The following is a 15203-nucleotide window of genomic DNA, read 5'->3' as shown; positions in this document are numbered from 1 at the left end:
TCTCCCCCATCTCCCGACCTCATGAGGCCACACACACACACAAGCACCTTCATTCCACGTCACCAATATCGGCGACTCATATCCACTCCTCCACCTCTCGACCTAAATAGGCCACACACACACACAAACACCATCATCTCGCGTCACCAACATCGGCGACTCATACTCACTCCTCCAACTCTCGACCTAGAAAGGCCACAAACACACACAAACACCATCATCTCGCGTCACCAACATCGGCGACTCATACTCACTCCTCCAACTCTCGACCTAGAAAGGCCACACACACACACAAACACCATCATCTCGCGTCACCAACATCGGCGACTCATACTCACTCCTCCAACTCTCGACCTAGAAAGGCCAAACACACACACATACCACCTCCTCACGCCACCAACATCGGCGGCTCAAACCACCCCCACCAACGGGCTCCAAATCGCCCATCCCAAACCGCACGCTCCCATCTACCCTTACACCATGCTAATCCCAAGTGCTCTACACTGTTCGCCCCCCCTCCCCCTTTTTCTCTAACTTACTAACTCCTACACTGTTCATATTACTCCTCTTATCTCATCCGAACCCCCTCAAATCCTGATTCCTGGTCCCCTCTACTGTACCTTCCAGCTCCCCTTCCCTCTCCTACCATCCCCTACTTACCACCCCCCTACCTATCCTTCTGCCTCCTCCCGTCTCCTTCACACTGTTGCCTACCTAGGACGGTTAACCTCTCATCCTGCACCTCACTCCACACACAGACCCTCGTCACCGTGTGCATCGGGAAAATACGTCGCCTCCTATTAGCGACCCCCTCCACGCCTCCACCCACTCACACTCCACGCACACACCTCTTTCCGTCCCCTCGGGTTTTCCTACCCCCCCGCACTCCCTAGCTTGTCCTCTCACATCTTCCTCACTCTGTTCTACCCGCATCACCCCCATCCTTCCCCACGGCTCCCCGCACGCCTCCAACACCGCCACACTTCCATCTCCTCCCTCGGTCTCCCCCGTGAGCGTGCGGAATAACCCCACGCTTTACGGCCTACCTTCACCACTCAACTCCGTCGCGCCATTGCCGACGCCGCAACCTACAAACGAAACTCACCACACACACACCACACCAAACAACTCAAATTTTCATCGTACCTCCCGTTTCCATCTTCCTTCTTCCTGCCGGTCGCGTCGTCCGTCCACAGTCTCCTTCCCTCTCCCTTCTCGCTCCCCTCCGCCCCGACTCTCTCCTCTCTCCTTCTGGAACTTTCCTTCTCTCTTCTTCTCCGCTCCCCTCTTTCCCTCCTTTTCTCTCTTTTCTCTCTTTTTCCTTTTTCTTTGTTTTTTTTCCTCTTCTTCTCCTTTTCCCGACCTCCCTTTATACCCTGCCAGCCTACCCAAAACGACGTCGTTTTCCTTCATCCCAAAACGACGTCGTTTTTTTTTTCTTTCAAAACGACGTCGTTTCCTACCTATTAGAAATTTATTTATTTATTATTATTATTATTATTTTTTCTTTTCTTTCTAGTCCTTACATTCTAGTACCAATTTTAGAAAACACATGGAATTAACATATAATCCATAAAATAATTCTTTAACTATTTTTCTAAGATCATTTTACATAATATCATATACAATCACATTCATAGTTCATATACTTCAAGCCCTACAATGAATATTTTTCTTTGATATTTTTAAAGTATTTTTTTGAAAAAAAAAATAGATAAAAAGACAAAAGTGTCCCCATCTTCAACCTCTGAACAATCAAAAGGAAAAAAAATTGTAGATTTATCTCTAAATAGAATTAATTTTATAAAATACATAAATATTTAATTTTTTGTCTATACTTTCATTTAAGACTAATATTGCATATATTTGAGTAAGAAAATTCAAAAGTATTTAATGTAAAATACTATTATTACTTAAACATTCAACAAAAATGCAAATTGAAATAACATGTAATTAACCAAAATGTTCCGATACCAATATTAGGAAACTCATGAAATTAACATAAAATCTATAAAATAATTTTGTAACTTTTTTTCTGAGATCATTTTGCAAAGTATCACATACAATCACATCAATGGTTTGTTGTACTTCAAGCCCCACAATAGATATTTTTCTATAATTTTTTTAAAGTATTTTTTTTTGAAAAAATATAAAATAGATGAAAAGATAAAAATCTCTCCACTTCAACCTTTGAACAATCGAAAGGAAAAAAATTGTAGGTTCATTGACAGAACCTCTATTTCTAAATAGCATTGATCTTGAAAAAATACAAATTAACGCTTTTACTATGTACCTTCATATAAGACTAATATTGCATATATTTTAGTAATAAACCACAAAAGTATTAAATGTAAAAAACTGCTATTAATAAAATATTAAACAAAAATACAAATTTGAACAAAATTAAACATGCAATTAACCAAAATACTTTGATACCAATATTAAAAAACTCATGGAATTAATATGTAATCCATAAAATAATTCTTTAACTATTTTTCTAATATCATTTTGCATAATTTCATGTACAATCATATTCATAGTTGATTGTACTTCAAGCCCTACAAATTGATATTTTTCTAAAACATTTTAAAAGTATTTTTTAAAAAAAATAGATAAAAAGACAAAAGTGTTACCGTCTTCAACCTCTGGATAGCTGAAAGGAAAAAAACTTGTAGATTTATTGATAGAATTGCTATCTCTAAATAGAATTGATTTTATAAAATACATAACTCTTTAATTTTTTGTTCAAAAATTATAAATAATATTTCAAATTAAAGCTTTGGGTCTATCCTTTCATTTAAGACCAATATTACATATATTTAAGTAAGAAAACTCAAAAGTGTTAGATGTAAAATACTACTATTACTCAAACATTCAACAAAAATATAAATTGGAACAACATGTAATAAACCAAAATACTATGATACCAATGTTAGAAAAGTTATGAAATTAACATATGATCAATAAAATAATATTATAACTATTTTTCTAATGTCATTTTGCATAATATCGAATACAATCACATTAATGGTTCGTTATACTTCAAGTCTTACAATAGATATTTTTATATAATTTTTTAAATTATTTTTTCTAAAAAAAATAACTAAAAAGATAAAAATGTCCCCATCTTCAACCTTTGAAAAATCGAAAGGAAAAAAATTTGCAGGTACATTGACATAACCTCTATTTTTAAATAGCATTAATCTTAAAAAATACATAACTCTCTTATTTTTCATCCAAAAATTATAAAAAATATCAAATTAAAGTTTTTAGTCTCTACCTTCATATAAGACCAATATTGCATATATTTGAGTAATAAAACACAAAAGTATTAAATGTAAAAAAATTATTATTACTCGAACATTCAACAAAAATACAAATTGGAACAAAATTAAACATGCAATTAACTAAAATGCTCTAATACCAATATTAAGAAACTCATGAAATTAACATATAATTCATAAAATAATTCTTTAACTATTTTTCTAAGATTATTTTACATAATTTTATATACAATCATATTAATGGTTCATTGTACTTCAAGCTCTACAACAGATATTTTTTTTGTAATTTTTTCAAAGTAGTTTTTTTGGAAAAAAAATAGATCAAAAGACAAAAGCGTCACTTCGTTCAACCTCTGAACAGCAGAAATGAAAAATAATTGTAGGTTTATTGACAGAACTTTTATTTCTAAATAGAATTGATTTTAGAAAATACATAATTCCTTAATTTTTTTCTCCAAAAATTATAAATAATATTTAAAATTAAAGCTTTTGGTGTATACTTTCATTTAAAACCAACATTGCATATATTTGAGTAAGAAAACTCAAAAGTATTAAATGTAAAAAACTATTTTACTCAAACACTCAACAAAAATGCAGATTGCAACAACATATAATTAACTAAAATACTATTATACCAATGTTAGAAAACTCATGAAATTAACATATAATTAACAAAATAATTCTGTTACTATTTTTCTAATATAATTTTGCATAGTATAACATACAATCACATTAATGGTTCGTTGTACTTCAAACCCTACAATAGACATTTTTCTATGATTTTTTTATAATATGTTTTCTGAAAAAAAATAAAGTAGATGAAAAGATAAAAACGTCCCCATCTTCAACCTCCGAACAACCAAAAGAAAAAAATTTGCAGGTTCATTGATAGAACTTCTATTTCTAAATAACATTGACCTTAAAAAATATATAACGCTCTAATTTTTTTTCCAAAAATTATAAAAAAAATCAAATTAAAGCTTTTAATCTCTACTTTCATTCAAGACAAAATTTGAATAATTAAACACAAAATTAAATGCAAAAAACTTCAATTACTCAAACATTAAATAAAAATACAATCTGAAACAAAATTAAACTTGTAATTAATCAAAATGCTCTGCTATCAATGTTATGAAACTAATGAAATTAACATATAATACAAAAAACATTTCTTTAACTATTTTTCTAAGATCATTTTGTATAATTTCATATACAATCAAATTAATAGTTCATTGTAGTTCAAGCCCTACAATGGATAATTTTTGTAATTTTTTCAAAGTATTTTTTTGAAAAAAAATAAAATAGATAAAAAGACAAAAATATCACCATCTTCAACCTCTGAAAAATCGAAAGGAAACAAATTTGTAAGTTTATTGACAGAACTTCTATCTTTAAATAGAATCGATTTTAAAAAATACATAACTCTATAATTTTTTGTCCAAAAATCATAAATAATATTTTAAATTAAAGCTTTTGGTCTATACTTTCATTTAAGACCAACATTGCATATGTTTGAGTAAAAAAACTCAAAAGTATTAAATGTAAAATACTATTATTACTCAAACATTCAGCAAAAATACAAATAGAACAACATGTAATTAACAAAAATACTATGATATTAAGAAACTCATGAAATTAGCATATAATCAATAAACTAATTATGTAACTATTTTTCTAAGATCATTTTGCATAGTATCACATATAATCATATGAATGGTTTGTTGTACTTCAAACTTTATAATAGACATTTTTCTGTGATTTTTTCAAAGTATTTTTCTGAAAAAAATAAAATAGACGAAATGACAAAAAGGTCCTCATCTTCAACCTCTTAGCAATTGAAAGGAAAAAAATTCATAGGTTCATTGACATAACCTCTATTTCTAAATAGAACTAATTTTAGAAAATATGTAACTCTCTAATTTTTTGTCCAAAAATTATAAATAATATTTCAAATTAAAGCTTTTAGTCTATACTTTAATTTATGACCAACATTGCATATATTTGAGTAATAGAACACATGAGTATTAAATGTAAAAAACTATTATTACTCAAACATTCAACAAAAATGCAAATTGCAACAACATGTAATTAATGAAAATACTCTGATACCAATGTTAGGAAACTCATAAAATTAGCATATAATCTATAAAATAATTTTGTAACTTTTTTTCTAAGACCATTTTGTATAGTGTCACATACAATCACATCAATCATTCGTTGTAATTCAAGTCCTACAATAGACATTTTTCTATAATTTTTTCAAAGTATTTTTTCTGAAAAAAATAAATTAGATTAAAAGATAAAAATGTCCCCATCTTTAACCTCTGAATAAACAAAAGGAAAAAAATTTGCAGGTTCATTGACAGAACCTCTATCTCTTAATAGCATTGATCTTAAAAAATACATAATTCTCTTATTTTTTGTTCAAAAATTATTAAAAAATATTAAATTAAAGCTTTTAGTCTCTACCTTCATATAAGACCAATGTTGCATATATTTGAGTAATAAAACACTAATTATTAAATGTAAAAGACTGCTATTACTCAAACATTCAACAAAAATACAAATTTGAACAAAATTAAATATGCAATTAATCAAAATGCTCTGATACCAATATTAGGAAACTCATGAAATTAACATATAATCCATAAAATAATTCTTTAACTACTTTTCTAATATCATTTTGTGTAATTTCATATACAATCATATTAATGGTTCATTGTAGTTCAAGCCCTACAATGGATATTTTTCTGTAATTTTTTCAAAGTATTTTTTCAAAAAAAAAACTAAAATAGATAAAAAGACAAAAGTGTCACCATATTCAACCTCTGAATAGCTGAAAGGAAAAACATTTATAGTTTTATTGACAGAACTTCTATTTCTAAATGGAATTGATCTTAGAAAATAAATAACTCTCTAATTTTTTGTCCAAAAATTATAAAAATAGAAAATTTTCGCTAAACTATACGTAGAAATGTATCAAATTAAAGCTTTTAGTCTCTTCTTTCATTCAAGACAAATACTGTGTAACGACCTCGAAAATATTCAAAGGAAATAAATGATAATTAAAGTGCGGAAGCAAAATAAATGTTCAAGGTTTACATTCCTTACACAATAACTTAAAGTACCAATTAGTGTTACGGAATTCACCCTTTTGAAAGAAATACAAAGAAATAAGGAAATGAACGGAAAATAAAGAAAACTAGCATTCTACTCGCAACCCTCTTCCAAATCAGGTTTTGGATCCTGGTTCTCTTAATTTGAAATGGTTAAATAAGGGATGAGCTCTTTGCCCCTTTTTCCACCAGCCTGCTGGTATCCATGGGGGTTCATAGGGATGTCCCCACTACGCGTGAACCTTTCCCTTTAGCATTATCAATTACAGGCCATCCCCATACCCCGTCTGGTATAAGCACCAAATTACCAAACTTCAATACCCCGTCCGGTATGAGGATGAAGCGGGCCGTCCTCATACCCCATCTGGTATGAGTGCCAAGTTACCAAGTCTCCATACTCCGCCCGGTATGAGCACCAAATTACCAAACTTCAATACCCCGTCTGGTATGAGGGTGAAGCGGGCCGTCCTCATACCCCATCCGGTATGAGTGCCAAGTTACCAAGTCTCCATACCTCGTCTAGTATGAGACAAGTTCACGATAGGGTTTCTTGTGTACCCGGTCTGTTCACCATCTCCTAGGATGTCCAGTAAGGCTGCCGTTTCATCCAGTCACTTAACCTCCATTTTCTTAATTCAACTGTAAACATGTAAAACAATAATACATGCATTCAAAGCTATAAAATAAATCAATAAGGCATTATCATTCATTTAAACTATAAAAACAATCAACATAAATTAACAGAGAATAGTTTCCAATTCTGGCTCCATTAACAATTCGTAATTAATTATGAACATTTTCTAAATTATACAAAATACTATATTTATTGTTAATTAGACTTCAATTCTATAACAAAGAATAGGGTGAGGAATTCTTACTCAATTTGATGCCTGAAAGGCTAAACTATTGACAGCGCCAACTAGCGGTTCCCGAGTTCCCTGAAATTTTTTTCGAGAATTAAAACATGCTATAAGTACCTAAAAATGTCCCAAAAAAAATTCTAAATCAGTCTCAGGGCCCATTGTGGCCAATTTTGAGATTCTGGCACGGCGGCTCCGCCGTGCTCCGGCGACGGCGCTGCGGCTCGCGATAATGGTTCACCTTGGGTCGACTGTTTTTGGCTATTTTCGGCCAGATTCAGCTGATTTTGCATCAATCCCTACAAAAAAACATGTTAAGGGGCCTTAGTTGGCCGAAAAATATAAAAAATTGAAACTCACCGGCGGGAGGGCTCTTCGGTGCAGTGGCTCCTCCAGCTCACATTGCGATTGGGTGTTTTGCTCTAGTCAACCTATAGAGAAGGAAACGATGATCACAATGGTAGAAAAATTACGCAGAACGGGAATCGGGAAGGGCCTCATCGGAGGCATTTTGTGGAATTCCCCGCGGCGGCGGCGCTGAGCTTTGCCAATGTTTTTCGGCCAATCGACTGATCCTTTAGCTCTGATTTGGCCATGAGTGTGTTTAAAATTGAATTTTGAGCAAAGGAGAAAATTTTAACCTCTTTTGGTAGTCAGAAAGGGCTTCGACACGGTGGCGGGTGGCGGCGGTCTCCTTTCCGGTGACTGGGTCTTCTTCTCCGGCGAGGGGGTCTGGCGGCTAGGGTTAGGGTTTGGTATGGATGGGGGTTATTTATATCCGTCCGCTTTTGATCTGAACCGTCCATCGCATTTGATCTGGATTGTTTGATCGCGATCTAATCTGGGCTGTTCATCGTGATCTAATCTGGGTCGTCCGATCGCGTTCAAATCTGACCATCCGATCGCGTTTGGGGAGGGAACGCATCTGGGTCGTTCGTGCACGCAAGAACGGATCTGAGCCGTTCGATCGCGGGCACATGGATTGCCCGTGTGGCACTGTGTTTGCTGCCACACCGCACGTTTTGGTTCATCGGGGCTACTGACCCAGCATCATACGTGGCAAAACTTCTCTAAATTGCATTTTGACATCTAATTTCTGATTTTTCTTTCAAAAATACCCCCAGAACCCAAATTTTCACCCTTTTTCCCAAAAATTATTTTCAATTTAATCCTCCATCAATTTTACTTCATTTTTTACTCTAATTTAAAATTAAAAATTGAAAAATTAAGAAATTATATTTATAAATAAATCTTAAATTACATTAAAAATAGGGTATTACATACTGCATATATTTGAGTAATAAAACACAAAAGTATTAAATGTAAAAAATTACCATTACTAAAAAATTTAATAAAAATGTAAATTGGAACAAAATTAAACAAGTAATTAACCAAAATGTCCTTGTACCAATGTTAGGAAACTCATGGAATTAACACATGCTGCATAAAACAATTCTTTAACAATTTTTCCAAGATTATTTTACATAATATCATATACAATCACATTAATAGTTTATTGTAGTTCAAACCCTACAATGGATATTTTTCGGTGTTTTTTCAAAATATATTTTTTTGAAAAAAAAATAGATAAAAATACAAAAGTGTTCCCATCTGCAACCTCTGAATAGCCGAAAGGAAAACAATTTGTAGGTTTTTTGACCGAACCTCTATTTCTAAATAGAATTGATTTTAGAAAGTACATAACTCTCTTATTTTATGTTCAAAAGTTATAAATAATATTTTAAATTAAAAGTTTTGGTCTCTATTTTTGTAACGACTGGTTTTCTTTGGAAAGAGAGGAGTGTTGCCTCACGCATAAAGATGATAAATTCTATGTAACATTAAATTAATCCCTATAAATCAACAATATATCCCTCGTACGGAGTCACAATTCATGAGACTTACAATAATCCCTTGAAATTACATATGTTTGATAATAGAATACAAAAGTATTAAATATAAAAAATTAACATTACTCAAACATTTAATAAAAATACAAATTGAAACAAAATTAAACATGTAATTAACAAAAATGCTATGATATCAATGTTAGAAAACTCATAAAATTAACATATAATCTACAAAATAATTCTTTAACTATTTTTCTAAGATCATTTGGCATAATATCATGTACAATCACATTAATGGTTCATTGTACTTCAAGCCCTACAACGGATATTTTTCTATAATATTTTTAAAGTATTTTTTTTGAAAAAAATAAAATAGATAAAAAGAAAAAAGTGTTACCATCTTCAAGCTCTGGATAGCCGAAAGAAAAAATATTTCTAGATTTATCTATAGAACCGCTATCTTTAAATAGAATTAATTTTATAAAATAAATAACTCTTTAATTTTTTGTCTAAAAATTATAAATAATATTTCAAATTAAAGTTTTTGGTCTATACTTTCATTTAAGACCAACATTACATATATTTGAGTAAGAAAACTCAAAAGTATTAAATGTAAAATACTATTATTACTCAAACATTCAACAAAAATACGAATTAGAACAATATATAATTAACCAAAATACTATGATACCAATGTTAGAAAACTCATGAAATTAACATATAATCAATAAAATAGTTCTATAACTATTTTTCTAATGTTATTTTACATAGTATCAAATACAATAACATTCATAGTTCATTGTACTTCAAGCCCTACAATAGATATTTTTCTGTAATTTTTTCAAAGTATTTTTTTTGAAAAAAATAAAATAGATAAAAGGACAAAAGTGTCACCATCTTTAACCTCTGAACACCCGAAAGGAAAAAAACTTTTAGGTTTATTGACAGAACTTCTATTTCTAAATTGAATTAATTTTAGAAAATACATAACTCTCTATTTTTTGTCTAAAAATTATAAATAATATTTTAAATTAAAGTTTTTGGTCTCTCCTTTCGTTTAAGACCAACATTGCTTATATTTGAGTAATAGAACACAAGAGTATTAATCGTAAATATTTTGATACCAAAGTTAGGAAACTCATGAAATTAACATATAATCTATAAAATAATTTTGTTACTTTTTTTCTAAGATCATTTTGCATAGTATCACATACAATCACATGAATAGTTCGTTGTACTTCAAACCTTACAATAGATATTTTTCTGTAAGTTTTTCAAAGTATTTTTTTTAAAAAATAAAATAGATAAAAATGTACCCATCTTCAATCTCTAAACAACCGAAAGGAAAACAATTTGCAGGTTCATTGACATAACCACTATTTGTAAACAAAATTAATTTTAAAAAATACGTAACTCTCTCTTTTTTTGTCTAAAAATTATAAAAAATATCAAATTAAAATTTTTACTCTCTATCTTCTTATAAGACAAATATTGCATATATTTGTGTAATAAAATACCAAAGTATTAAACGTAAAAAATTATCATTTTTCAAACATTTAATAAAAATACAAATTATAAAAAAATTAAATATGTAATTAACCAAATTATTATGGTACCAATGTTAGGAAACAGATGGAATTAATATATAATCCATAAAATAATTCTTTAACTATTTTTCTAAGATCATTTTGCATAATATCATATACAATCACATTCATAATTCGTTGTATTTTAAGCTCTACAATGTATATTTTTCTGTAATTTTTTCAAAATATTTTTTTCTGAAAATAAAATAAAATAGATAAAAAGACAAAAGTCTCACCATCTTTAACCTCTGAATACCCGAAAGGAAAAGAATTTTTAGGTTTATTGACAGAACTTCTATTTCTAAATTGAATTAATCATAGAAAATACATAACTCTCTAATGTTTTGTCCAAAAACTATAAATAATATTTCAAATTAAAGTTTTTGGTCTCTACTTTTATTTAAGACCAACATTGAATATATTTGAGTAATAGAACACAAGAGTATTAAATGTAAAAAATTATTATTACTCAAACATTCAACAAAAATACAAATTGGAACAAAATTAAACATGTAATTAACCAAAATACTCTGATAAAAATGTTAGAAAACTCATGAAATTAACATATAATCTATAAAATAATTTTGTAACTTTTTTCTAAGATCATTTCGTATAGTATCACATACAATCACATGAATGGTTCGTTGTAGTTCAAACCCTACAATAGATATTTTTCTATGATTTTTTCAAAGTATTATTCCTGAAAAAAATAAAATAGATGAAAAGATAAAAATCTTTCCATCTTTAATCTCTGAACAACCGAAAGAAAAATAATTTTTAGGTTCATTAACAGAATCTCTATTTCTAAAAAGAATTTATTTTAGAAAATACATATCTCTCTAATTTTTTGTTCAAAAATTATAAATAATATTTCAAATTATAACTTTTAGTCTATACTTTCATTCAAGACAAATATTGCATATATTTACGTAATGAAACGCAAAAGTATTAACTGTAAAAAACTTATATTACTCAAACATTAAATAAAAATGCAATTCAAAACAAAATTAAACATGCAAATAACCAAAATGCTGTGATACAATAGTTTTTAGACAAAAAATGAGAGAGTTACGTATTTTTTAAAATTAATTCTATTTAGAAATAGTGGTTCTGTCAATGAGCCTGCAAATTTTTTTCCTTTCGGTTGTTCAAAGGTTGAAGATGGAGACACTTTTATCTTTTTATCTATTTTATTTTTTCAAGAAAAATGCTTTGAAAAAATACACAAAAATGTCTATTGTAGGCTTTGAACTACAATGAATCATTAATGTGATTATATGTGATACTATGCAAAATGATCTTAGGAAAAAAGTTACAAAATTATTTTATAGATTATATGTTAATTTCATGAGTTTCTTAACTTTGGTATCAGAGTATTTTGGTTAATTACATATTTAATTTTTTTTCAATTTCTATTTTTGTTGAATGTTTTAGTAATAATAAATTTTTACATTTAATACTCTTGTGTTCTATTACTCAAATATATGCAATGTTGGTTTTAAATGAAAGTATAGATCAAAAACTTTAATTTGATATATTATTTATAATTTTTTGACAAAAAAATAAAGAGTTATGTATTTTCTAGATTAATTCAATTTAGAAATAGAAATTCTGTCAATAAATCTAAAAATAATTTTTCTTTCGGTTGTTCAGAGGTTAAAGATGGTGACACTTTTGTCTTTTTATCTATTTTAGTTTTTTTAGAAAAAATACTTCAAAAAAATTATAGAAAAATATCCATTGCAGGGTTTTAACTACAGTGAATCATTAATGTGGTTGTATATGAAATTATGCAAAATGATTTTAGAAAAATAGCTAAATAATTATTTTATGGATTATATGTTAATTCCATCAGTTTTCTAATATTGGTATCAGAGTATTATGGTTAATTGCATGTTTAATTTTGTTCCAATTTGTATTTTTGTTGAATGTTTGAGTAATGGCAGTTTTTTACATTTAATATTTTGGTTTTTTATTACACAAATATATGCAATATTTGTCTTACATGAAGGTAGAGAATAAATACTTTAATTTGATATTTTTTTATAATTTTTGAAAAAAAATGAGAGAGTTACGTATTTTTTAAAATAAATTCTATTTAAAAATAGAGGTTCTGTCAATGAACCTGCAAATTTTTTTCATTTCGATTGTTCAGAGGTTGAAGATGGGTACATTTTTATCTTTTTATCTATTTTATTTTTTCAAAAAAATAATTTTAAAGAATCACAGAAAAATGTCTTTTGTAGGGTTTGAACTACAATGAACTATTCATGTGATTGTATGTGATACTATACAAAATGATCTAAGAAAAAAAGTTACAAAATTATTTTATAGATTATATGTTAATTTCATAAGTTTTCTAACTTTGGTATCAGAATATTTACAATTAATACTCTTGTGTTTTATTACTCAAATATATGCATTGTTGGTCTTAAATGAGAGTAGAGACCAAAAACTTCAATTTGAAATATTATTTATAATTTTTGGACAAAAAATTAGAGAGTTATGTATTTTCTAAGATTAATTAAATTTAAAAATAGAAGTTCTGTCAATAGAACTAAAAGTTTTTTTTCTTTTCGGCTGTTCAGAGGTTAAAGATGGTGATACTTTTGTCTTTTTATCTATTTTATTTTTTTAAGTAAAAATACTTTGAAAAAATTACAGAAAAATATCCATTGTAGGACTTCAAGTACAATGAACTATGAATGTGATAATATATGATATTATGTAAAATGATCTTAGAAAAATAGTTAAATAATTATTTTATAAATTATATGTTAATTCCATGTGTCTCCTAACATTGGTATCAGAATATTTTGGTTAATTACATGTTTAATTTTGTTGCAATTTGCATTTTTATTAAATATTTGAATAATGATAATTTTTTACATTTAATACTTTGGTGTTTTATTACATAAATATATGCAGTATTGTCTTATATGAAGATAGAGAATAAAAACTTTAATTTGATATTTTTTATAATTTTTGGATAAAAAATGAGAGAGTTATATATTTTTTAAAATTAATTCTGTTTAGAAATAGAGGTTCTATCAATGAACCTGCAAAGTTTTTTCCTTTCGGTTGTTCAGAGGTTGAAGATGGGTACATTTTTATCTTTTTCTCTATTTTATTTTTTTCATAAAAAATACATTGAAAAATCACAGAAAAATGTCTATTGTAGAGTTTGAACTACAACGAACCATTCATGTGATTGTATGTGATACTTTACAAAATGATCTTAGAAAAAATTTATAAAATTATTTTATAGATTATATGTTAATTTTATGAGTTTTCTAACTTTGGTATCAGAGTATTTTGATTAATTACTTGTTTAATTTTGTTCTAATTTGCATTTATGTTGAATGTTTTAATAATAATAGTTTTTTACATTTAATACTCTTCTGTTCTATTACTCAAATATATGCAATGTTGGTCTTAAATGAAAGTAGAAACCAAAAACTTTAATTTGAAATATTATTTATAATTGTTGTACAAAAAATTAGAGAGTTACATATTTTCTAACTATTTAGAAATAGAAGTTCTGTCAATAAACCTACAAATTATTTTCTTTTATGCTATTCAAATGTTGAAGATGGTGGCACATTTGTCTTTTTATCTATTTTAGTTTTTTTCCTCAAAAAATACTTTCAAAAAATTATAGAAAAATATTCATTGTAGGGCTTGAACTACAAAGAACCATTAATGTAATTGTATATGAAATTATGCAAAACCATCTTTAAAAAATAGTGAACCTGCAAATTGTTTTTCCTTTCAATTGTTCAGAGGTCGAAGATGGGGACATTTTTATCTTTTCATCTATTTTATTTTTTGTCAGAAAAAATAATTTGAAAAAATCACAGAAAAATATTCATTGTAGGGCTTGAACTACAATGAACTATTAATGTGATTGTATGTGATACTATGCAAAATGATCTTAGAAAAATAGTTACAAAATTATTTTTTAGATTATATGTTAATTTCATGAGTTTCCTAAAGTTGGTATCAGAGTATTTTGGTTAATTACACGTTTAATTTTGTTCTAATTTGTATTTTTGTTGAATGTTGTAATAATAATAGTTTTTTACATTTAATACTCGTGTTCTATTACTCAAATATATGTAATGTTGTTCTTAAATAAAAGTATATACCAAAATCTTTAATTTGAAATATTATTTATAATTGTTGGACAAAAAATTAAAGAGTTATGTATTTTCTAACTATTTAGAAATAGAAGTTCTGTCAATAAACCTACAAATTTTTTTTATTTCGGTTGTTCAGAGGTTGAACAAAGTGACACTTTTATCTTTTTATCTATTTTTTTTAGAAAAAAATACTTTGAAAAAATTACTTACAAAAACATATCTATTGTATGGCTTGAACAACAATGAACCACTAATGTGATTGTATATAAAATTATAGATTATATATTTATTCCATAAGTTTTCTAATATTGGTATCATAGCATTTTGGTTAATTGCATGTTTAATTTTATTCTTATTTGTATTTT

Source organism: Carica papaya, chromosome 4 (assembly GCF_054855325.1).
Source record: "Carica papaya isolate Zhongbai chromosome 4, ASM5485532v1, whole genome shotgun sequence".
NCBI lineage: Eukaryota > Viridiplantae > Streptophyta > Magnoliopsida > Brassicales > Caricaceae > Carica > Carica papaya.
The sequence above is the reverse complement of the archived record's forward strand: the minus strand, read 5'-3'. Positions refer to the sequence as shown.